At 42.4% G+C, this 24,802-nt stretch overlaps 1 pseudogene; it reads right to left on the bottom strand.

Annotated features, from left to right (window-relative positions):
* Window positions 1-13,475: 13,475 nt before the first annotated feature.
* Window positions 13,476-14,237, bottom strand: LOC113614521 (tRNA 2'-phosphotransferase 1 pseudogene; annotated as a pseudogene).
* Window positions 14,238-24,802: the final 10,565 nt, after the last annotated feature.

Below are 24,802 nucleotides of genomic sequence, written 5' to 3'. Positions count from 1 at the left end.
GGGACACAGGTTCGAGCCCTGGTCTGGGAAGATCCCACGTGCCACGGAGCAACTAAGCCCATACACCACAACTACCGAGCCTGCGCTCTAGAGCCCACGAACCACAACTGTTGAAGCCCATGTACCTAGAGCTTGTGCTCCTCAACAAGAGAAGCCACCGCAGTGAGAAGCCCACGCACCACAACAAAGAGTAGCCCCCGCTCGCTGCACCTAGAGAAAGCCCACACGCAGCAATAAAGACCCAACACAGCCAAAAATAATAAATAAATAAATAAAAGCCAGACTCTACGTTAACCTAAAAGCTCAGGTCACACACGCGCACACACACACAAAGAACCATCTGAACCTAGATCCAGAGGGATTTATTCAGTTGGAAAGTTTACTTTTAGAAAGGTCAAGTTATTCTCTCTGAAGTTCCTGTAGACAAGTGATTTTACAGATAGAGGTCCCTTGAGATCTACAGGAAATGCTATTATAATACAAATAAACCTTCATGCAATGCAGCTGTGACATTTGATACCAGAGAGAATATGACTGAAAATACATAGCACCACTCTGGCTTTTCTCAAATGCAAAGGGAATTGTCAGAGACAACTATAATTTTCAAAGACAAAAACCAAAACATGTGAATTTGCATTTATAGTTCAAAGGATAAAGATGCTGGGTGATGGGTGGTCAGGGTAGGCTGCAGAATCGCTACCAGAAATATTGACTTCTGTCTTGGCCAAATATTTCCAAAATGAGAAGCCAGAAAAGAGAGGACCCAGTTTAAATGAACTTCTCAGTCAATAAGTCCCTTAAACAAAGTGTTGTTCCTTTAACGTCTTCCATTGCCCAGTGATTAAATAGGCTCCCACACAGCCCTGATTAAAAACATTTTCTGGGGCACGTTTCTCCAGTTCTATAGCACTTAATGTTCCCTCCAAAATTGCTTTGGGGAGAGCAATCTCATGTCAGGGAAATGAATTCAAAAGTGCTTCCTTACAAGGGCTGAAAGAAATTCATACCTTTAATCCACAACTTGCAAAATACCAGGCTTTAGATTGCTTTTGGAAGTTCAGAAAATAAATTCAAGAAGGCTGATACTGAGTGAGGTAATCTTTAGCGAGTCTATATACACATTTCGTCTTTAAAAGTACCATTTTAAAATAGGTGATTACCAATATTCTTCAGCAGAATGTACCTTTTTAACCAAGTAAACGATTTGGAGAGCATGTTTTGTAAGCTTTAGCCTTTCTAGACTATCTCCTTTTCAGAGGTTATACTTTAAACTTTTGCCATACTATGTATTTAAATCCCGCTTGTACACAACTTAGCATTCAGCCACAGACCTCGAAGGGACCCCATGTGGGTTTATGGATCTTTTCTGTCTAGTCCCTTCTAGTATATTGCCCGGCATAAACATCTCCCTCCACTGGACAATCTTTCTGGGTTTTCTTTGGCCACAGGGCATGTGAGATCCCCAACCAGGGATTGAACCCGTGCCCTCTGCAGTGGAAGCTCAAAGTCCTAACCACTGGAGTACCAGGGAATTTCCTGGACAATCTTTCTGGATTCATGGGTGAAGGGGAACAGAATTTGCCACCCCAAAATATGACTCTTTGGCATATTGATTATTTTGGGGGCTGATTATTATTTTTTTCTCATTTCATAAACTTCCTTTATTCAGGGGTGAAAACACGACTATCAGCAGAGGTAAGAGTTGGTATGTGCCTAATTTCTTCTAAGGAATCGTGTAAAGATTAACTTTCTAGATTAATGGTCTCAGTTCTCATTCTCACCTGGCTATTCTGACTTAGATTTCAAACTGAAGACATCCACAACTACATTACTGCCCCCACCTGCCCACCTCCCTGTCCTGTGCCCTTTATCTCAAAGGGAAAAACAGGCTTGTAGCTGCTCAGGCAAATCCTAGGTTCGAGTCCTTTATCTCTCACCGTCTGACTTACACAGTGGCTGGTGAGTAAGACTCCCTGGTGAGAACATACCTGGATCCAACCAGTTCTCACCACCACAGCTCCACCAACCAGTCCGAACTGGCCCATGGCTGGGTGGTCGCAGTCACCTCCTGAGGTATCTCCTTCCTGCCTGTCTCTTCTCCACCAGGTGGTTTGTTTTTTTTGTAGTACGCGGGCCTCTCACTGTTGTGGCCTCTCCCATTGCAGAGCACAGGCTCCGGATGCGCAGGCTCAGCGGCCATGGCTCACGGGCCCAGCCGCTCCGCGGCATGTGGGATCTTCCCGGACCGGGGCACGAACCCGCGTCCCCTGCATCGGCAGGCGGACTCTCGACCACTGCGCCACCAGGGAAGCCCTCCACCAGGTGGTTTTAAAGGCAAGTCCGAATGCGTCTTTCCCAGCTCAGAACCTTGGGAAGTCCCCATCCCCTCACAAGAAAACTGATCCTTAGCGAGGTGCCAGGCCCCACCTCTTCTTTATTACCTGCAGCTGCAGACCAGGACTCGCCTGGGAGCCCTTAAGGATAGAGATGCCATTTGTGCGCTTAGGAGCGCAGGTGAATGGAATCCTCATCCTTAGTGAAGGGGTCTGCAAATTGCTGAGCTGATTATTTTTGAGAGACTTCAGCCAGAGGAGAATCTCTGAAAATAGACTAGAAGCTGCCCTTTTGTAAGAAACATCTACATTTATAAGGGAAATCTCCATTTGTAAGGGTGTCTTTCTCTCTGGGTCAGGAAGAGGAGTCTCTAGAACCTGTCATCCATGGAGAAGGCAGAGGTTTAAATTTGCATAACAACCTTACCCTTGTTTACTGTGCTTCTCTTGATAGTCTCTCAGAACTGGCTGCCCTCCCATCCCTCCAACATCCTCGTCTTTAGCTGGAGATGGTATTTAAGGTGGGGACTTGGGCCATTTCAGGGAGTCATTTAGTTTTCCTGGGTCTCTCCAATGCATACAGGAGGTATCCACGTTATTAAACTTCTGTTTGTGTTTCTCCTGTTAATCTGTATTTTATTACAGCGGCGTTCTCAGCCAATAACCTGGAAGGGAAGAGGGAAAATTAGTTTTCCTCCTCTACGTGGACAATAATGTGAATTGGGACAGTTTGCTTGGCCTGTGTCCACTTGGGAACAGAACCCTCACAGCCTTTTTCATGTGTGACTCTAATTCTTCCCTCCAAATGGATCCTCTAGCAAAAGCCATAGCTCAACACAATTCCAGGGAGCGTCATTCACAGACACGATCCGAAGGGTGCCATTCAATTAGAGTTGTGTGGTGTCTAGACCCCGTCTCACCCTCCAGTTCTATTTCTGTTCACCTGAAATGAGGATTGGTCAATTGTTCACATGCCCTTAAAGCCTTGGTCTCCATGAATTTTTGATTGTTTAGCCCATCAGTAAAAAGATTTTTGATCACACTCTCCAATATATATATACACACCTTTATTTATAAAATATAGACTTGTGCACACGATCACAATAAAGAATTTTTAAAAGCTTGAAATAAAAAATAAATATGTAGAGAACTTCTAACAATTTTTGAGATCATCAGGTTGGATGAAAAAGCAAGATCCAAATACGCTGCCACCAAAAACCCACTTTGAATTTAAGGATGCAAACAGGTTGAAAGTATAAGCATGGGGAAATACATACCATACTAACGCTAATCAAAATAAAGCTGCAGTGGTTATATTAATATCAGAGTAAATTTGAGAGCGAAAATAATAACAGAGGTGAAGAGGGAGACAAACCTGCAGTCTCTAATAGAGGGTTCCTACTAACCAGCTTTCCTAGAAATCTGTAGCATGGCAGGTTGCTTGTGGAGAATTCTGGGACTTCGGCTCCAGTCATCATTATTTCCTTCTTGAAGACTCAGTAAATAATGTATCACTTTGGACACTAAAAGAGAAAAGAAGCCATTTATTAACTCAGAGCACATAATGACATTACAACGTTAGGACAATATCCTTAACAAGAAGAAAGGGAGATATGCTGCCGAAGGGTATGAGGGGCAGAGAGAGAACCACAGAGTAGCCGAATGCCAGTGGAACGAAAGCGTGACTTTTTATCCAATGTGAACTTGATTGTCAAAGACCTTCTGACCTTGGCTCTACCAATCATCACCTGTGGGACTTTGGACAAGTTATTCACCTCTGTGAAGCTCATTTTCCACATTTGTAATAGAACAGTAATAGAAACCACTTCTCAAATTTGTTGTGAGACCAGGAGACTATATGAAGAACGGGTGAATATGTATATTTCCATATTAATGTTGCCAATCATTTGGACCGGTGTCTTCTCAGCCATTATCTCCCACCAGAGATACATATCTGAGACACTGTATCACATAACTGTGTTCCCACAGTTTGTGCCCTTACTCCTCTCTCTTGGTTGAATATTCAGAGACATTAAACTGAGGTTAAATGTCTTTTTACCCAGTGTGATTGCTTTCATGAATTTTAATAATCTGAATTATATAATCCCACCATGCCTTCTCCTTGTTAGACTAGAAAAGATTCAACTCTCTTGCAACTACTTTGGTTAAATATTTTCCAGTATATCTTATGATTATTAAAAAGAAAAATACATTAATTCATTAACCAAATAAATATTTATTGAGTGTCCACCAAATACTGTGCTAGGTACCAGGTATAGAGCAGTGAACAAAATAGACCAAATACACCCTTATATTACATACCAGTATAAATAACTATAATACAAATTTCTTAAAATCTGTTGACTTTGTTCCAAAACTTCCATTGAGAATGGTCATTGTCTCCATTCTCAAATAAAATTGGTATTCAATTTGTATTTAGACAGTGCAAATTAATGAAGGTATCTTTAGTGCTAGAGATAAAGGAATATGGGGTAGATTTATCACACGAAATGAACATCAGGAAAATAACATATAATAAAATGAACATGCTGAGAAAAGAAAGAAAAATCTCTTGGTGACAATCATTAATTTTTCATTCTCTTTAAAGGTTTATTTTATAATATAAGAAGGGAGGAAACATGATCAGGTATTTGGAATATATTACAAGCTCCAAATTCGCATTAACTATATCTGAAAGAGAATAAAAGAATTTGGGAAGTAATGTCAGCAGTCTGACAAGCATATTAAAAAGGTTGTAATAGTGCATGAGTTTTCTCATGTTTACAGTTATTAAAGTCACTGTGTAGCTGTTTTACTCGACTTTCAAAATCAAGTTTTGACAGGGCCCAGAAAGTCAGCTTCACCGCTAGTTATGAGACATTCTTTGAGCATTTATACCAATCATATCAAAACTAGCAAAAGTTTATACCAATCATATCAAAACTAGCAAAAGCTGCATTTTTTTTTCTTGTGGGAGGAGCTGGCTATCTCCTTTTTGAAAGTGAGTCCTTTGCTACTGTATGATATGGCAGTCTGAGGGTGCCAGTTTTCTATTCACTGCCCCCGTGCCTTCTACAAGTTGCTGACTCACTTTCTGGAGTGAAATTAAGAATCTGTCTGAATCAATAGGCATTTGTGGCAGAAAGTGCAAGTTCTCCCCCCAGCATCCATTTTCTCTTTCTTCTGAGGAAATAGAATCTTAGCTAGGCACAGCATTCACACAGGTCGACAAGATCCTGGAAAGCAGCTCACAGGCAGCAGAAGCAATAGCAGTGGGGTAAACAAGAAAGATTTACAAGTTTAGCAGTGTCTGCTGCTTCTTCCTACTTTTAGCAACATCCTACAGAGGGATGGACCCCAGTCAGAGCTAGCCAGACAGCAACCAAAAATGGAAGAGAACATAGCTATGTCAAGAGCCATTCTTGGCCTGCGGCCTCTGATTCCAGAGCTCCGCACAATTGAAAAAGCCAACTGCTTTCTGCAACTCCACAGTGAAGCAGTTTAAAGGGCCAAAAAGGAAGACTTGGCAAGAGATAATACTACGGCTCCCCAAGGACCTTCCTTCTTGACGGGTAAATGAGAGCTGGAGCAGAGGTAAGAGCATACCTCTACTCTCCGTACCTGCAGGCTCTGCATCCGTGGATTCAACCAACCTAGGATAGAAAATATTCAGGAAAATAAAAAATCCAGAAAGTTCCAAAAACCAAAATTTGAATTTACCCTGCTGGCAAATATTTATGTAGCATTTACATAGTATTTATAACTATTTACATAGCATTTACATTGTATTAGGTATCATAAGTAATATAGAGATGATTTAAAGTATACGGGAGAGGAGAGGGGGAAGATGGCGGAAGAGTAAGACGGGGAGATGACCTTCCTCCCCACAGATACATCAGAAATACATCTACACGTGGAACAACTCCTACAGAACAACTACTGAACGCTGGCAGAAGACCTCAGACCTCCCAAAAGGTAAGAAACTCCCCACGTACCTGGGTAGGGCAAAAGAAAAAAGGATAAACAGAGACAAAAGAATAGGGACCGGGACCTGCACCAGTGGGAGGGAGCTGTGAAGGAGGAAAGCTTTCCACACACTAGAAGCCCCTTCGCGGGCAGAGACTGCGGGTGGCAGAGGGGGGCGGGGAGCTTTGGAGCCGCGGAGGAGAGCGCAGCCACAGGGGTGCAGAAGGCAAAGCGGAGAGATTCCCGCACAGAGGATCGGTGCCAAGCAGCACTCACCAGCCCGAGAGGCTTGTCTGCTTACCTGCCGGGGCGGGCGGGGCTGCGAGCTGAGGCTCGGGCTTCGGTCGCAGGGCAGGGAGAGGACTGGGGTTGGCTGCGTGAACACAGCCTGAAGGGGTTAGTGCGCCACAGCTAGCCGGGAGGGAGTCCGTGAAAGGTCTGGAGCTGCCGAAGAGGCAAGAGACTTTTTCTTCCCTCTTGGTTTCCTGGTGCGCGAGGAGAGGGGATTAAGAGCGCTTCTTAAAGGAGCTCCAGACACAGGCGCGAGCCGCGGCTAACAGGGTGGGCCCCAGAGACAGGCATGAGACGCTAAGGCTGCTGCTACCGCCACCAATGAGCCTGTGTGCGAGCACAGGTCACTCTCCACACCCCCCTTCTGGGGAGCCTGTGCAGCCCGCCACTGCCAGGGTCCCGGGATCCAGGGACAACTTCCTCGGGAGAACTCACAGAGCACCTCAGGCTGGTGCAACGTCACGCTGACCTCTGCCGCCGCAGGCTCGCCCCGCCCTCAGAGCCCCTCGCTCCGCCCCCGGCCTGAGTGAGCCAGAGCCCCCGAATCAGCTGCTCCTTTAACCCCGTCCTGTCTGAGCGAAGAACAGACGCCCTCTGGCGACCTAAACGCAGAGGCGGGGCCAAATCCAAAGCTGAACCCCAGGAGCTGTGAGAACAGAGAAAGGGAAATCTCTCCCAACAGCCTCAGGAGCTGCGGTTTAAATCTCCACAATCAACTTGATGTACCCTGCATCTGTGGAATACCTGAAGAGACAACAAATCATCCCAAATTGAGGAGGTGGACTTTGAGAGCAAGATTTATTATTTTTTCCCCTTTTCCTCTTTTTGTGAGTGTGTATCTGTATGCTTCTGTGTGAGATTTTGTCTGTATAGCTTTGCTTTCACCATTTGTCCTAGGGTTCTATCCTTGCATTTTTTTTGTTTTGTTTTTTACTATTTAAAAAAATTTTTTCTTAATAATTATTTTTTTATTTTAATAACTTTATTTTATTTTACCTTACTTTATTTTATTTTCTTTTATCCTCTTTCTTTCTTTCTTTCTACTTTTTCTTCCTTTTATTCTGACCCGTGTGGATGAAAGGCTCTTGGTGCTGCAGCCAGGCGTCAGTGCTGTGCCTGTGAGATGGGAGAGCAAACTTCAGGACACTGGTCCACAAGAGACCTCCCAGCTCCATGTAATATCAAACGGTGAAAACCTCCCAGAGATCTCCATCTCAACGCCAACACCCAGCTTCACTCAACGACCAGCAAGCTACAGTGCTGGACACCCTATGCCAAACAACTAGCAAGACAGGAACACAACCCCACCCATTAGCAGAGAGGCTGCCTAAAATCATAATAAGTCCACAGACACCCCAAAACACACCACCAGATGTGGACCTGCCCAACAGAAAGACAAGATCCAGCCTCATCCACCAGAACACAGGCACTACTCCCCTCCACCAGGAAGCCTACACAACCCACTGAACCAACTTCAGCCACTGGGGACAGACACCAAAAACAACGGGAACTACGAACCTGCAGCCTGCGAAAAGGAGACCCCAAACACAGTAAGATAAGCAAAATGAGAAGACAGAAAAACACACAGCAGATGAAGGAGCAAGATAAAAACCCACCAGACCTAACAAATGAAGAGGAAATAGGCAGTCTACCTGAAAAAGAATTCAGAATAATGATAGTAAAGATGATCCAAAATCGTGGAAATAGAATAGACAAAATGCAAGAAACATTTAACAAGGACCTAGAAGAACTAAAGATGAAACAAGCAACGATGAACAACACAATAAATGAAATTAAAAATACTCTAGAAGGGATCAATAGCAGAATAACTGAGGCAGAAGAACGGATAAGTGACCTGGAAGATAGAATAGTGGAAATAACTACTGCAGAGCAGAAGAAAGAAAAAAGAATGAAAAGAACTGAGGACAGTCTCAGAGACCCTGGGACAACATTAAATGCACCAACATTCGAATTATAGGGGTTCTAGAAGAAGAAGAGAAAAAGAAAGGGACTGAGAAAATATTTGAAGAGATTATAGTTGAAAACTTCCCTAATATGGGAAGGGAAATAGTTAATCAAGTCCAGGAAACACAGAGAGTCCCATACAGGATAAATACAAGGAGAAACACGCCAAGACACATATTAATCAAACTGTCAAAAATTAAATACAAAGAAAACATACTAAAAGCAGCAAGGGAAAAACAGCAAATAACACACAAGGGAATCCCCATAAGGTTAACAGCTGATCTTTTAGCAGAAACTCTGCAAGCCAGAAGGGACTGGCAGGACATATTTAAAGTGATGAAGGAGAAAAACCCTCAACCAAGATTACTCTACCCAGCAAGGATCTCATTCAGATTTGATGGAGAAATTAAAACCTTTACAGACAAGCAAAAGCTGAGAGAGTTCAGCACCACCAAACCAGCTTTACAACAAATGCTAAAGGATCGTCTCTAGGCAAGAAACACAAGAGAAGGAAAAGACCTACAATAACAAACCCAAAACAATTAAGAAAATGAGAATAGGAACATACATATCGATAATTACCTTAAATGGAAATGGATTAAATGTTCCTACCAAGAGACACAGACTGGCTAAATGGATACAAAAAACAAGACCCATGTATATGCTGTCTACAAGAGACCCACTTCACACCTAGAGACACATACAGACCGAAAGTGAGGGGATGGAAAAAGATATTCCATGCAAATGGAAACCAAAAAAAGCTGGGGTAGCAATTCTCATATCAGAAAAAATAGACTTCAAAATAAAGACTATTACAAGAGACAAAGAAGGACACTACATAATGATCAAGGGATTGATCCAAGAAGAAGAAATAACAATTGTAACTATTTATGCACCCAACATAGGAGCACCTCAATACATAAGGCAAATACTAACAGCCATAAAAGGGGAAATCGACAGTAACACATTCATGGTAGGGGACTTTAACACCCCACGTTCACCAATGGACAATCATCCAAAATGAAAATAAATAAGGAAACACAAGCTTTAAATGATACATTAAACGAGATGGACTTCATTGATATTTATAGGACATTCCATCCAAAAACTACAGAATACACATTTTTCTCAAGTGCTCATGGAACATTCTCCAGGATAGATCATATCTTGGGTCACAAATCAAGCCTTGGTAAATTTAAGAAAATTGAAATTGTATCAAGTATCTTTTCCGACCGCAACGCCATGAGACTAGATATCAATTACAGGAAAAGATCTGTAAAAAATACAAACACATGGAGGCTAAACAATACACTACTTAATAACGAAGTGATCACTGAAGAAATCAAAGAGGAAATCAAAAAATACCTAGAAAAGAAACAAATGACAATGGAGACACGACGATCCAAAACCTATGGGATGCAGCAAAAGCAGTTCTAAGAGGGAAGTTTATAGCAGTACAATCCTACCTTAAGAAACAGGAAACATATCGAATAAACAACCTAACCTTGCACCTAAAGCAATTAGAGAAAGAAGAACAAAAAACCCCCAAAGTTAGCAAAAGGAAAGAAATCATAAAGATCAGATCAAAAATAAATGAAAAAGAAATGAAGGAAACAATAGCAAAGATCAATAAAACTAAAAGCTGGTTCTTTATGAAGATAAACAAAATTGATAAACCTTTAGCCAGACTCATCAAGAAAAATAGGGAGAAGACTCAAATCAATAGAATTAGAAATGAAAAAGGAGAAGTAACAACTGATACTGCAGAAATACAAAAGATCATGAGAGATTACTACAAGCAACTCTATGCCAATAAAATGGACAAGCTGGAAGAAATGGACAAATTCTTAGAAATGCACAACCTGCCAAGACTAAATCAGGAAGAAATAGAAAATATGAACAGACCAATCACAAGCACTGAAATTGAAACTGTGATTAAAAATCTTCCAACAAACAAAAGCCCAGGACCAGATGGCTTCACAGGCGAATTCTATCAAACATTTAGAGAAGAGCTAACACCTATCCTTCTCAAACTCTTGCAAAAGATAGCAGAGGGAGGAACACTCGCCAACTCATTCTACGAGGCCACCATCACCCTGATACCAAAACCAGACAAGGATGTCACAAAGAAAGAAAACTACAGGCCAATATCACTGATGAACATAGATGCAAAAATCCTCAACAAAATACTAGCAAACAGAATCCAATAGCACATTAAAAGGATCATACACCATGATCAAGTGGGGTTTATTCCAGGAATGCAAGGATTCTTCAATATGCGCAAATCAATCAACATGATACACCATATTAACAAATTGAAGGAGAAAAACCATATGATCATCTCAATAGATGCAGAGAAAGCTTTCGACAAAATTCAACACCCATTTATGATAAAAACCCTGCAGAAAGTAGGCATGGAGGGAACTTTCCTCAACATAATAAAGGCCATATATGAGAAACCCACAGCCAACATCGTCCTCAATGGTGAAAAACTGAAAGCATTTCCACTAAGATCAGGAACAAGACAAGGTTGCCCACTCTCACCACTCTTATTCAACATAGTTTTGGAAGTTTTAGCCACAGCAATCAGAGAAGAAAAGGAAATAAAAGGAATCCACATCAGAAAAGAAGAAGTAAAGATGTCGCTGTTTGCAGATGACATGATACTATACATAGAGAATCCTAAAGATGCTACCAGATAACTACTAGAGGTAATCAATGAATTTGGTAAAGTAGCAGGATACAAAATTAATGCACAGAAATCTCTGGCAATCCTATACATTAATGATGAAAAATCTGAAAGTGAAATCAAGAAAACACTCCCATTTACCATTGTAACAAAAAGAATAAAATATTTAGGAATAAACCTACCTAAGGAGACAAAAGACCTGTATGCAGAAAATTATAAGACACTGATGAAAGAAATTAAAGATGATACAAATAGATGGAGAGATATACCATGTTCTTGGATTGGAAGAATCAACATTGTGAAAATGACTCTACTACCTAAAGCAATCTACCAATTCAATGCAATCCTTATCAAACTACCACTGGCATTTTTCACAGAACTAGAACAAAAAATTTCACAATTTGTATGGAAACACAAAAGACTCCAAATAGCCAAAGCAATCTTGAGAACGAAAAATGGAACTGGAGGAATCAGGCTCCCTGACTTCAGGCTATACTACAAAGCTACAGTAATGAAGACAGTATGGTACTGGCACAAAAACAGAAATATAGATCAATGAAACGGGATAGAAAGCCCAGAGATAAACCCACGCACATATGGTCACCTTATCTTTGATAAAGGAGGCAGGAATGTACAGTGGAGAAAGGACAGCCTCTTCACTAAGTGGTGCTGGGAAAACTGGACAGGTACACGTAAAAGTATGAGATTAGATCACTCCCTAACACCATACACAAAAATAAGCTCAAAATGGATTAAAGACCTAATTGTAAGGCCATAAACTATCAAACTCTTAGAGGAAAACATAGGCAGAACACTCTGTGACATAAATCACAGCAAGATCCTTTATGACCCACCTCCTAGAGAAAAGGAAATAAAAACAAAAATAAACAAATGGGACCTAATGAAACTTCAAAGCTTTTGCACAGCAAAGGAAACCATAAACAAGACCAAAAGACAACCCTCAGAATGGGAGAAAGTATTTGTAAATGAAGCAACTGACAAAGGAGCAATCTCCAAAATTTACAAGCAGCTCATGCAGCTCAATAACAAAAAAACAAACAACCCAATCCAAAAATGGGCAGAAGACCTAAATAGACATTTCTCCAAAGAAGATATACAGACTGCCAACAAACACATGAAAGAATGCTCAACATCATTAATCATTAGGGAAATGCAAATCAAAACTACAATGAGATATCATCTCCCACCAGTCAGAATGGCCATCATCAAAAAATCTACAAACAATAAATGCTGGAGAGGGTGTGGAGAAAAGGGAACCCTCTTGCACTGCTGGTGGGAATGTGAATTGGTACAGCCACTATGGAGAACAGTATGGAGGTTCCTTAAAAAACTGCAAATAGAACTACCACGTGACCCAGCAATCCCACTACTGGGCATATACCCTGAGAAAACCATAATTCAAAAAGAGTCATGTACCAAAATGTTCATTGCAGCTCTATTTACAATACCCAGGAGATGGGAACAACCTAAGTGTCCATCATCGGATAAAGAAGATGTGGCACATATATACAATGGAATATTACTCAGGCATAAAAAGAAACGAAATTGAGCTATTTGTAATGAGGTGGATGAACCTAGAGTCTGTCATAAAGAGTGAAGTATGTCAGAAAGAGAAAGACAAATACCATATGCTAACACACATATATGGAATTTTAGGGAAAAAAATGTCTCGGAGAACCTAGGGGTAAGATGGGAATAAAGACACAGGCCTACTAGAGAATGGACCTGAGGATATGGGGAGGGGGAAGGGTAAGGTGTGACAAAGTGAGAGAGTGGCATGGACATATATACACTACCAAATGTAAAATAGATAGCTAGTGGGAAGCAGCCGCTTAGCACAGGAAGATCAGCTTGGTGCTTTGTGTCCACCTAGAGGGGTGGGATAGGAAGGATTGGAGGGAGATGCAAGAAGGAAGAGATATGGGGATATATGTATATTTATAACTGATTCACTTTGTTATAAAGCAGAAACTAGCACACCATTGTAAAGCTATTATACTCCAAAAAAGATGTAAAAAAAAAAAAAGAAGAAGAAGAGCTTAAGGAAGCAGTCATCAAGTTGAATGAGAGGAAGATGAGTCAGCACAGAGAACAGTGAAACAGTAAGAGAATTTGCCTGGAAGAGATCTTGGGCTGTGGTTACTTCTTTTTTTTCAATCCTGAGTTTCTTTTTTTGATTGTCTATTTACATTTCTTATTTAATGAATATTTTATTGTTGGATCATCCTTTACCCTCTGGAGCGGTGCTTGGGGCCACTCTGACATTCTGTCTACTCATTACCGGCCAAGGAGAGGGACTTTTGGGTGGGGCGTAGTTGCACGGCCTTCTCGAAATACTTGGGAAGCAGGAAGCCATCAGCATTCCCTGGAATCAGGATCACCCCACTGACGGAGAGGAAGAAGGGTATTTCATCTGCCAGGGCCAGGGGCCCATTGATGAACAAGGCCACTTCACAATTTGGCCACATGCCACTGATGACACTGTGCACAGTCCCCAGGCAGTCCTGAGGCCAGGTGGATGTGCCTCCTTCCCCAGCAGGACGTGCCTTTGAACGGGATGGATGGCCAGTGCTGCCAGAATGTGCCATAAATAAGCATCAGGGGCAGGGCCTGTCGGGTTGCCAAGGGCATCAGATCCATCTCAGGTACTTGCAGGAAGTGACCAAGATTGGCTTGGATGAGAGCCAATGCCGGGGTCCCCTGGCTGCAGTGTGAACCACTGCTTCCCCATGGTGTTCACCACTTGCTGCACATCTTCAGCTGAGAAGCTGTGGGACTGGGGCAGCTGTAGGAGGGTGCCCAGGGGCAGGAAGGCTTTGACCCCCACGGGAAGCCCCAGCTCCAGGGCTCCATGACAGGTCATAGGACCAAGTTTTGGGTACTTGCACATCTTGGTCTGGTTCCTGGGGTCTGTGAGCCTGTCTATCCCTGGGCCCTGCTGCTTCTTGCCTCTTTCCTCCAGAGAAGTTCATAGTCAAGATAGACTCCTGCTGTCCGGCAGCGTGTTACTTCTATATGTAACTGACGAACAGCAAATACAAAGAAGCCTATTATTAAGTGTTACAGGAATCTGAAAGCCAAAGAGACCAAAAGCCTGGCGAATTCCCATGATTATTAGAGTCAGTGTAGGGGCGGAAAAATCATTTTCCCTCTAACCTTCTGGATTCTTGGCTGAGACACACCTGTAATAAAAGACAGGTTAACAGGAGAAAAACAGAAGTTTAATAACATGTGTACTTCTCTTTATGCATGGGAGATACCTAGGAAAACTGAGTAACTCTCCCAAAATGACCTGAACCATCACTTAAATACCACCTTCAGCTAAAGACGAAGGAAGATGGGGCTGGGGAAAGTGGGGTGGGCGGGAAGCAGGGGCAGTCAGTTTGGGGAGGTTACCAGGCAAAGCACAGTAAACAAGGGTATGGTTGGTATACAGATTTACGTCATCGCCTTCTCCCTTGATGAAGATTTCCAGATATTTAGAGTCATTCTCCTCTCCCTGGTACAGAGAGGGAGACACCCCTACAAACGGAGTTTCCCCTTATAAATGTATATGTCCCTTACAAAAGGGTGACTTCTACTTGGTTTTCAGAGCTTCTCTTGTCTTTTGCTTCTTGAACTTAACCAGCTCAAGATAATCTTATTTTGGGGTGGCAAATTTTGCTCCCCTTCCGTAGTCATGGAACTGTACTTGGAACTTTCCCTTGGTGATGGGTATGTTCTATGTATGGGAAGAAGAGCACACATAGATGTTTGCGTGGCCAGAATAGCAGAATGGCAGAGGCCAGTCGTTTTCCCCCAATATCTGTTTGCCTCTTCTATTACCATAATAGAATTTTGAGCTGAGTACATGACCACCTAAAATAAAAACTTCACTTCCTAGTCTCCCTTGTACTTAGATGTGGTCATGGAACTAAGTTCTGGCCAGAGGGAGGGCGATTACCAGTTATAGGGGAATTGACGTCAGGTGAGTTCATCATTAGTTAACAGGGAAACCAGTAGAGGGGCACGCCAAAGAAGATAAGATAGGATAAGAATAATCACTACCTGGGATCTGGGGCAAGTATCAATAGTAGGAAGGTCAGTCGTGTGTGTATGGTAGAGATGAAGCAAGCACTGGTCAGGCAGGGGTTGTACAGAGAGCAAGAGAACAGCCATCTTGTGTGGCCTGACCATACAACCTATTTCATGCTACACACTATGCTAAGTGTTTTGTATTTATATTCATGTATTTGGTCTTCACAACATTTTTTTTTCGGCCGCGCTGCGAGGCATGTGGGATCTTAGTTCCCCAACCAGGGATCGAACCCATGCCCCTTGCAGTGGAAGCACAGAGTCTTAACCACTGGACCACCAGGGAAGTCTCTTCACAACATTTTATATAAGGGAAGCTGAGACTTGAGGAAGTTAAGCAAGTCACCCAAAGTCACATAACCAGGAAGAGCTTTGAGCAGGTTCAATTCCAAGGGTGTCTGACTTCAGAGTCAGTACTCTCAACTACTAAACTATATTGCCTCTCATGCCAAAATAGCAACATTTATAATGATGATAATGTACAATGCTGGAAAGACTGGTAAAGTGGTTTACTCATCCATTACTATCCAGTTTGCTTTCAGATGCCTCGCTGCCCTTCTCTTGCCCTCTGTGTCATAGAAAACTATATTTTCCAAGTTCCTTTGTTCTCTGGCCTCTGGGTAGGTTTTCCCAACGGACAATACTTGCAGAAGATTGGAAAGCAAGAAGATGGAAGAGTCCGAAATATTTTTCTCTGTCTCTTTTTCTGTTTCTTACAGCACCTCTTTCATGGATCCAACTTTTCCCAAAGCAAACCTTCCTTGATGATCCCAGTTACTACTGGAGAGTTCTGACCCGGCAGACCCAGTCATGGCTCTAGTTCCCTTCAGATGGCCCTAGTTTCTGCCCTCTGGTAATACCACCTCATCCAAGTGTCCCTCCATCCCCAAGGGTGGCAGAATTTTTCTGCTGTTGTCAATCTCTGGGTTATTTCACTACTGATTTCTTAGCTTCTCCATTACTTGTGAAGTCAATTTCCTGTTTTATTTTCCCTCTGTTAAAATTACTAGAGTGGTTTTCATGGTTTTTGCTGGAACCTGACTCAATACACAGACAATATACCCCTTTGGGGAATAAGAGCGGTAATGATGATCATACATGTTGTCCCAGTTTTCTATGCTGAAAAATGTATCCTAAGGGAATAACTTAACAGAAACAACAACAACAAAAACTGCACGTGTCCATTTCAGCATTATATTTAATATCGGAAAATTGGAAACCACTTAAATGGCCAATATTGGAAGAATGGACTAAAAAAATCAGGGTACATAACATGATGGAGTAATATGCAGCTGTTATAATTATTGTACCAGTCAGCTTTTGCTAGATTTTGCTGCAGTAGCAGATAATCCCCAAATCTCAGTGATTTATCACAGGTTTATTTCTCACTCAGTTACCTACCCTTTGCAGTTCAGCTGTAGCTCTGCTTCAACCCAGGACCCAGTTGGAAGGACTAGCTCCATATTGATCTCAAAGTAGTGAATAAAGAGCAAGGATTGACTAGTACAATAACTCCTACAGCTTATGCTCAAATGTGGGATATATCATTTCTGCTTAAATTCCACATGACCAAGCCTGATTTCAATGGGGCAGACGCCGCTCCTATGGGGAGGCCCACCAGGAATTGGCTCCACAGAGGTGGCACCAGAGGAAAGGGATAGCAAATATTTTCAACAATAATAAAATCTTCCACAGTAATGAAGACTATGAAAATAACATGGAAAATGTTTGATATAATGTTAGGTAAAATAAGAATGTACAAAAAGATTTTACATATACTAAAATCCATTCTAACCTGCTTCCTGGGCATATGAAGTTAGATGTAGTCATATGACTAAGTTCTAGTCAATGACACTATCTACCTGGAGACAGCATTAGATCCCACAAGATCCCACAGGACTGTCCCATCCCTCTCCATTTCAGATGCCAATCACAAGTCCAGGTTGTCACCTGTGCTTCTGAACAACTGGCTATAAATTGGATGTTCCCATGGCCTCAGGTTTGATTAATTTTGCTACAATAGCTCACAGAATTTAGGAAAACAGTTTATTTTCTAGACTACCTGTGTACTATAGAATGATATAACTCAGGAACAGCCAGATGGGAGAGACACCTAGCGCAAGGGATGGGGAAAGAGCACAGAGCTCCTTTACACTTTCAGGACATGCCATCCTTCCAGAACCTCCATGTGTTTACCAACCTCGAAGCTCTCCCAACCCTGTCCTTTTGGGGTTTTATGGAGACTTCATTAAGTTGGCATGGTTGATTAAATCATTGGCCATTGGTGAGTAATTCAACCTCCAGTCCTTCTCCCCTCCCCACAGGTTGGGGGATGGGACTGAAAGTTCCAACCCTCTAATAGTTGTTGTTGGTTCCCTTGGCAACCAGCCCCCATTCTTAGGGGCTTTCCAAAAGTCACCTTATTAGCATAAACTCAGGTGTAGTTGAAAGGGGCTTATTATGAATAACTAAAGTCACTTTTAGAGCTCTTATCACTTAAGAAATTCCAAGGGTTTTAGAGCTCTGTGCCAAGAATGGGGACAAAGACCAAATATATCCCTTATTATAAATCATGTTAAAAAACAAAATTCAACTGAGTAAAATTTAAAGATCTTATTGGCTTTATTCAACAATTCATGGATTGGGCAGATCCCATATAACAGATAGAAAGGAGCTCCGAAGAGCTATACGAAATGGAAGACTTTTATAGGCAGAAGGAGGCGGGACTAGGCAGTTATTCTAGCAAGGAGCTGATTGTTTCAGGCCAGGTCACCTTTCTTTGGGGGACGGCAGGGGTCTATCAGGCAGATTACCTCACTAGTACTGACCAGGTAATTCCAGATTGACTGGTTTAAAGTTCCACTTCTGAAAGAGGTTGAAACTGCAATTTAGATATTATAAGTCTTAGTTTGGTATTGTGAGCTTAGCACAAGTGACTCCATTTGGGGTCTGTTGTCCCCTTTTTAACAATGACAATATCAAAAGGACTCACTCTCATATACCCTGATTTACCATCTCCCAGCTATTCCCTCTCAACTTTGTATGTGGATGACCACAGGTCAGAAAATTATAGAGTGAGAAGTTAAGGAAGAGCACCCTCTGATCAGGAGCACAGGATTCGAGAGTCAAACAATGATCTTTTTAGGTGTGAAAAAGAGAAATTCTAAAAAATTCTCCACGTAATTTCTCCTTGGTAAAATCGAAATAATAATAAACTTTAACTTTGAATATTTATTGTTTCATTGATAAGAACTGAACATGGGACTTCCCTGGTGGCACAGTGGGTAAGAATCCACCTGCCAGTGCAAGGGACGTGGGTTTGAGCCCTGGTCCGGGAACATCCCACATGCCGCGGAGCAACTAAGCTCATGTGCCACAACTACTGAGCCTGTGCTCTAAAGCCCGTGAGCCACAACTACTGAGCCCACATGCCACAACTACTGAAGGCCACACACCTAGAGCCCATGCTCTGCAACAAGAGAAGCCACCACAAGGAGAAGCCTACACACTGCAACGAAGACCCAACGCGGCCAAAAATAAATAAAATTAAATTTAAAGAAAAATAAAACTGAACATGTATTTACTCGTTTTTATTATGAGTTTACACATGACCTCCTTCGGGACAATCTCCCCAGACGACTGACTACTTCCTATAACTTTTGCAAACTTTCACTCTCCCAAACACTTTCTCCAGACCCATAGTTTCTAGAACACCAAAGGCATGAACCATGGCTTCATTTGCTACACTCCATTACGCTTATTTATGTGACACTTCTTCCAAAAACTGGGAAATACCTTGAAGCCAGGGACTTTGTTTTACTCATCTCTGTTTTCTCAGAACCTGGCTCAGTAAATGTATGTGGAACAATGAATGAATTCCTATAGCCATGAATAAAGGACACTGGCTGTTTCTGATGTTCCTGGCAGAGAGCTTATTGCATTTGCGAAGGGAAGACCCAAGCGCCCATCTTAACTGGACAGGTTACCTATTACTTTAGGCAATTCACTTAATCTCAGTTTTCATCTGTCAAAGATCTTTTTTTTACTAACCCATGTTTACTATGAAAAGGAAACTGTGTGGTTCAGAAAGACCTCAAGACCACCTGGTAGAGGAAATGGCTGAAACAAAAGCATTTTTTATGTGTATTGACGAGTTGGCTATGATCTTCCCAAGAGCAAAGAAGATTTTCAGTTACAATATTTTGTAAGCAGTATCAATCAATAAATCACTTTTGGTGAGAAGGCATTTAAAATTTCCCTTTTTCCAAACTCACTGTGTCACTTAGGTTCTCCAGGTTCCTTTTGCAGAATCACAGTTAATGTAACAGATGCTTATTGAACACTTAAGTCTTGAGAGCTTATTATGTGTTGGGCAGTAAGCACTAGACAAGGATATTTTAGTAATACAGAATATAAATATTTTTGGTCACTTTGCCTTCCCTATACTCAATCATTGTCTTGAATATTCAAACCATTAATTTCTTATTCATTCATAGTTTATCAGTTTAGATTCTTTTGTTTGCAAGCAACAGAAAATTTATCCCAAATAGGCTTATGCAAAAGGAAAATGTATTAGTTCGTGCAACTGAATAGTATAGAGCATAGGGCTGGTTTTAGGTACTGTGTGATGCAGGAGTTCAAATGATGTTCCCCAAACCTAGTTCCTCTCTGTCTCTTTCTCTTTCTTCATGTCTCAGTTCACTTCCTTTTGGTTGGTATGATTCTTTTTTTTTTTTTTTTTTTTTTTTTTTGCGGTACGCGGGCCTCTCACCAATGTGGTCTCTCCCGCCGCGGAGCACAGGCTCTGGACGCGCAGGCTCAGCGGTCATGGCTCACGGGCCCAGCCGCTCCGCGGCATGTGGCATCTTCCCGGACCGGGGCACGAACCCATGTCCCCTGCATCGGCAGGCGGACTCTCAACCACTGCGCCACCAGGGAAGCCCTAGTTGGTACGATTCTTTAGGCAGGAGTTCCCACAGCAGTCATGAAACGGCTATAGAAACTCCAGATCTTCTAAACACTCAGAAAAAAGTGAGTGTCTTCCCTGGATGTCCCAGCAAGAGCCTCATTGCATCTGATTGGCTCTGCCTAAATCATGTACCCACCTCTGAACGAATTACTGTGATCTGAGGAATCTGAGGCTCTGAATGGCCAGAGTACTATGATCATCCTCGGAGCTGGAGGTGGAGGCAACTTCACTAAAGGCAAGTACATTTAAAGAGGAGAGTAGTTTCCTCCATCCCCCAGCAAGGGAAATCTGAGAGAATTACTAGAAGAAGGGTTGGTAGATACTAGACAAATAAAACAACTCAGTGCAATTATACATAGGTTTACTATACAGAGGTCTGAGATTAAGTTCTCTGGAAACAGATTTTGAGATGAGTAACTGAGTGCAGAAGGTGATTGAGAAATCCTCTTGGAAAATACACCTGTAAGGATGTGAGGAAAACAAGATTGGAGAGAGGGAGACCCTGATCCATGATGAAGTTGCAACCAAGGCTTCAGCCTGTCTCACATGGAGCTCTGGAGCTGGAATGGTCCTTCAGAGTTGTCTCAAATGAATGCAAAGATGCTAAGCCTTTATAGCTCCACATCAGCCAGTCATTGGTTGTGGGCCATCCACTGGGAGAGTGCATAACCTTTGTGAGGCGTACGCCTGAAGGCAAAGGCAATTCCCAGCGAGGGACATAGATGTAAGCTGTGGAGAACCAGTAGCCGCAGCAATTCAGGAATAGATACATTACCCTGAAGAGGGGATCTTGGTGGAGCATCACAGTATTCACTACAAATGTTCTGTACCGTTGCTGTAATCTTAGTGAGATCACTCCATGTGAATTCTTCCTAATTCACCTACCCGCTCATTCTCTTCTACCTGCCTAGCCAAAAACGGTGTTTTCCTTTCCCGTCTCGGAGGGGTCCCATCCACCAGTATCCACCCACTGGATCTGTAGCAAACCTACTTTGATGGCTTCCTAGAGAAGAGATTTTTTTTAAAAAGGAATCTATTTGTGATTCTTTCAACTTAACAGTTGAGGAAGGTGGGCTCTGTCAGCCTGTGTATGAGGATTCTCTTACAGCATCATTGAGCTGATCTAGCATTAAGGAAAGTCACAATACATTTATTTAGCAGTAAATATGGAACATATTGTCTATTTGTAATGTACTTTTGTACTTTTTGTACTGGTTTAGAGAACTGGCTCCCTAAATGTTTCTATCCCTATTATTAATTGACTTTTGACTCCAAACAAGAAAAAGATGTTAGGGCAATTTTAATGAAACTCTTTCTTCTGAGAGAAAGGTTAGCTCTCCCGAGATGACTGCCTTGGTAGCGTTGATCCAGTGGGGGAGTTGACCCACTGGATGGAGGCACTGGTGTTTAGTAGTGGGGTCTAGCAGAGAAAGGGAGGAATATGAAAGGATTGATCCTGGCCACCAGCTGGTGTCGCTGAGATTGGTGTACTATATGCATCCAGGGTGACAGCCTGAGACGCAACGCTATTCCTCTGGCTTGTTCCAAAAAGAGTCCTGGTGAGTATAGGTGAATCACGTTCCAGGAGGAGAACTAACCCATTATGCATCACCAGATATACAACTCGTAAGTCGGAGAATTTTGAAACAATGGGCATGTCCTGTCCTGGGACCAAGGGTAAAACGGTGGGGGTGATGGGCAACTGGTGTCTCTTCCTTCTTTGTCCTTTGCACTTAATTAATAATTTTTCCCCTCTTTAGGTGTCTTTGTATAAAGAGGCTCAGTTCTGTTGTTCGTTATGATAGGGAAAGTGAGGGGAGGCTACCTTTAGGTCTTCCAGCAAGCTCAGAAGGCATTCTGACACACTCATTATTTAGAGTACTGGCCAGTACAGGGGCAAGTACTAAATGAAGCTTAGGTGGGAAGCAAAGTAGATTATAGGGGAAATTTTAGATTATAAGGAACCCCTTTCCCATTGAGAATCACCAAATCACAAGGTAAAAATAAATCAAGGGGTCTACACAGAAGTGAAAATTAACATAACTTAAATGTAGTATTTTTAGTACAAATTTGTCTGAAGTTGACCCTGAAAATTCATGCTGGGTTGCAGGCAAAAAGCTAACTGGAACCTAACTGGAAGCTAACATCTGCCCTTCTCCCAGAAGGGTGGGTGGCACCCAAACTCAGCTTCCCATGGGACTTCCTTCCCTCACAGAAGGACTGTAACATCTTATCAGCCTCAGAGTCCCAGATAATGCTTATAAACAGCTGGCACCCCAAATCCAGATTTCCCCAATAAGTTTCCTCGTAGGCTTATTCTACAAGAAGGCACAGCAAATGATCCTGCCAACAGAACCCAGGCTGGCCCTTCAGGTCCAACAAGGGTTCCCTCTAATTAAGGCACAATTAGCTACTACTGGCCCAATCCACCACCTGCAGAAACCAACACTGAGCCATATTATGGCACTGTTTCTAAAGGAGACCAGCCAGCCACTTGGGCAAATTGATTACTTTGGATCCCTTCCACAAGGGGTGTGTGTGTGATAGTGGGGCAGAAGTTCATTCTTTCCAGAACTGATTCAGACTCTCATTATGAGTTTGTCTTTCCTATTCACAGTTCCCCCAGCAGCACCATCATTCAAGAGTTTACAAAACGGTCACCTATTGATGTGGTATCCCACACAGTATTGCCTGAAACCAATGGACCCGTGTTACTGCAAAGGAGTTGTACATGACCATGAGAATCACTGGTCTCATCATATACCTCATCATTCAGAAGCAGACAGTCTAATGAATGGCCCATTAAAGGCCCAGCTAACATTTTAGATCTTAGACCATACTCTGTAGAGCTGAGGTGACTTGGTGAGAGGGAGTCCTTGTTGGTGCCAAGAATTGCCTCTATTCTTTTTTTTTAACATTTAAAAACTAGATATTTATTTTATTTATTTATTTGGCTGCGCCGGGTCTTAGTTGAGGCACGTGGGGTCTTCGTTGCTGTGTGCAGGATCTTTAGTTGTGGCATGTGAACTCTTAGTTGCAGCTTGTGGAACCTAGTTCCCTGACCAGGGATCAAGCCCAGGACCCCTGCATTGGGAGCGTGGCGTCTTAGCCACTGGACCACCAGGAAAGTCCTCAAATCGCCTCTATTCTTATCACCATAAGTAACCTTGGGTGAGACCAGAAGAAGTGCTGCCCAGCTGAGCCCAACACAAATTGAGAATCTATTGCACAATGAGCAAATAAAATGGTTATTATATTAGACTATTATGGTTTTTGTTGTTGTTGTTTGTTTGTTTGTTTTTTTTGTGGTACGTGGGCCTCTCACTGCTGTGGTCTCTCCCGCTGCGGAGGACAGGCTCCGGACGCGCAGGCCGAGTGGCCATGGCCCATGGGCCCAGCGGCTCCGCGGCAGGCGGGATCCTCCCGGACCAGGGCACGAACCCGCGTCCCCTGCATCGGCAGGCGGACCCTCAACCACTGCACCACCAGGGAAGCCCAACTATTATGTTTTAAAGTGGTTTGGTTACATGGCGATAGTTTATTAATTCAACAAGTGAAACCAAAAATATCTGAAATGGTACATGTGTCTGATACAGCTGAAGACGATACATTCCAAATTCTACCACAGTATTTTTTTAAATTAATTTTTATTGGACTATAGTTGCTTTACAATGTTGTGTTAGTTTCTGCTGTACAGCAAAGTGAATCAGTTATACGTATACATATATCCACCTTTTTTAGATTTCTTTCCCATCTAGGTCACCACAGAGCACTGAATAGAGTTCCCTGCGCTACACAGTAGGTTCTCATTAGTTATCTATTTTATACATAGTGGTGTATATATGTCAATTCCAATCTCCCAATTCATCCCATCCCCCGCTCCCCCTCTTGGTAACCATAAGTTTGTTCTCTACATCTATGACTCTATTTCTGCTTTGCAGATAAGTTCATCTGTACCATTTTTCTAGATTCCACATATATATAAGAGATATTATACAATATTTGTTTTTCTCTTTCTGACTTACTTCACTGTGTATGACAATCTCTAGGTCCATCCACGTCTCTGCAAATGGCACTATTTTGTTCCTTTTCATGGCTGAGTAATACTCCATTGTATATATGTGTCACATCTTCTTTATCCATTCATCTGTCAGTGGACATTGAGGTTGCTTCCACGTCCTGACTATTGTAAATAGTGCTGCAACGAACTTCTGGGAGAGCGCTTCTAGGGTCTTCCCTAAAGGCTCAACAGGAGGTGGCAAAACTGGCTCTGTGACTTCCTCCAGCTTAAAAAAGAGAAGACTAGAAGGGAGATTTGTATTAGTTATCATCCTTGAGAGAGTGTTGTAGATTTTCTCTCCCATTGGGGAAGGCGAAGCCAAGTGAGGGGACTTCTGAGCTGAGGGAGGAGTGTCTTCAAGATGTATCACTCTCCAGCTGCTTGGTTACTGAACTGCAGCTACCTATAGGTCCAATCTAGAGAGAGAATATTAA

Source organism: Aethalodelphis obliquidens, unplaced genomic scaffold, assembly GCF_003676395.1.
Source record: "Aethalodelphis obliquidens isolate GAN/ISIS:26980383/991018 unplaced genomic scaffold, ASM367639v1 scaffold98, whole genome shotgun sequence".
NCBI classification, from domain to species: Eukaryota; Metazoa; Chordata; class Mammalia; order Artiodactyla; family Delphinidae; genus Aethalodelphis; species Aethalodelphis obliquidens.
The sequence above is the reverse complement of the archived record's forward strand: the minus strand, read 5'-3'. Positions and strand labels throughout refer to the sequence as shown.